This window comes from Octopus sinensis, linkage group LG20 (genome assembly GCF_006345805.1).
Source record: "Octopus sinensis linkage group LG20, ASM634580v1, whole genome shotgun sequence".
In the NCBI taxonomy this organism is placed as follows: domain Eukaryota; kingdom Metazoa; phylum Mollusca; class Cephalopoda; order Octopoda; family Octopodidae; genus Octopus; species Octopus sinensis.
Genome location: NC_043016.1, coordinates 26,528,607 through 26,530,709, shown reverse-complemented (window position 1 = coordinate 26,530,709; position 2,103 = coordinate 26,528,607).

Here is a 2,103-nt window from a genome sequence, read left to right as displayed (position 1 = left end):
GTATTTTAAGTTAACAAATATTGTAGAAATAAATATCGCTCTACAAGAATGACGAATAAAATTTTAAAATTTAAGTTTAAAACAAACAAACAAACAAACAAAAAAGGGCTTCCTCTCCCCCTCACCCATTCTTTTGAAATATGTGATACGGAAAAACTTATGCAGGACAGCTATTCTGAAAGTTCGCCGAATAATGATAAAAAAACAAACAAAACAATCAAGATTAAACAAAGGTTACTCTTCTCTAGGCTAAGTCTAAGATGGAGCACAGTCTTTAGGTTTTGTAAAGAGGGGGGAAAAAATCACGAATTTAGAGATGTATCAATTTCTAAACGCTGATCATCATCGTCATTGTTATTATTATTATTAAGGCGGGCAGCTGGCAGAATGGTTAACAGCGAACAAAAATGCATGGTGGCATTTCGTTCGTTTTTATGTTCTTTCTCCGTGGTCGGCTTTGCTCGTCACCCCTTTGGGATCGATAATTTAAGTACAAGTTGTGCACTGGGGGTCGATGAAATCGACTAGCCCCCCCCCTCCTCCAAATTTCAAGCCTTGTGCCTATAGTAGAAAGCATTATTATTATTATCATCATCATCATCATCATCACTACTTTGTAAATATTTGACAGATTCTATTTACGAACATATAGGAACGGGGTAAGAAGTAGATGAATACATCGTTAATGGTGGGCAAAAGTATTGTTTGTTTGTATATATATATATATATAGTTGTAATAATGAAGTCAAACGAAACAGTGATATATTGAAATAATTTAATACGTACGTTTCAGGTTTGCTTAATATATAATAGGAAATGTATCCATTACATAAACCTTCCTCAGTTAAAGCAATTCTATGCATGTATGTATGTATGCATTTATGTGTATATGTATATATGCATTTATGTACGTACACTCATAGAGTAAACTTTCAGGCTTTAAAATTAGTTTAGCTGCAATCAACTGAAGCATTTTGAGGGACCAGTTTAATATGGTACAGGACAGTAGTGAGCAACTTTTTTCGAGAAGCGGGCCGCATAAGACATGGCTCATTATCAGGTGAGCCGTACTACTAAAAAACAATACAAGGCAATTTTTCATTAGGCGTGCCATTCAAAAAGTCCCGCAGAGCGCAGTTTGCCCATGACTTCTTTAGAAACTACTTTCTCTTTTGTACACACACATGCCAGCGCGCAAATATATTGTAAAATGGTTAGTGACAAGAAGTGTATTGAATCAGAGAAAACATGCCAAAAAACAAAAAAAGAACGCACAAATGAGACATAGTCCTGACTTGTTTAGAAGGGCCGTGACTCCCAATGAAGGAACTAGGTCCATGACCGTCCAACATGAAAAAACAGAAGGACGGGTGGGTAACCATCAGTAATATCAGGGAAATATGTCATAAATGCAATAATTACATTAAACTTTTTTATCAAGATTCCTTGGTGCTTATATATAAAATGGTGTAATTTAAAACTAACTTTCATAAGTAAAATATTTTTTTACTTCAAAATAAAATCAAACAAATCTCTCTTCTGCATAACTCCTCCAATAACTACTCTGCCATTTACTCCTCCCTCTCGTCCACTTCCTCCACTGTTTCTAAGGTTCGTTCTCTCACTGTGTATGCGCGCACTCATCCTGTACTTCTAATGTTAACTCTCTGTACCACTTAATCAACCAACTAATATTCATATCAGTTATAACACATACATACACACACACACACACGGTTGTTTATCGCATCCGATGACCTCTTTCTTCATTAGTGGGTCTTTGTTGAATATACTCTATCTACATTTGATGTACAACCGCAGTTATTATAGATAAGACATTGGTTGGAGTAACAGCGTACCACTTTTCTCGCTTCTCATAATGGTCAGCGCGTTTCTCCACCTTTATCTTCAATCCCATCTCAACATTGAGGCTGTCAACTACCAAAGTGAATCGACGGATAAGCAATGTTTCCCGTTTTTTATAAGATTGATATCGCTTCCTTTCAAAACGTCTGTGAACCAAAGCCTTGACCATATGGCTGTAAGAGGAGAAACACGAGCCAAACAGGCACGCTACAAGTGAAAAACCATCTCAAACGATGC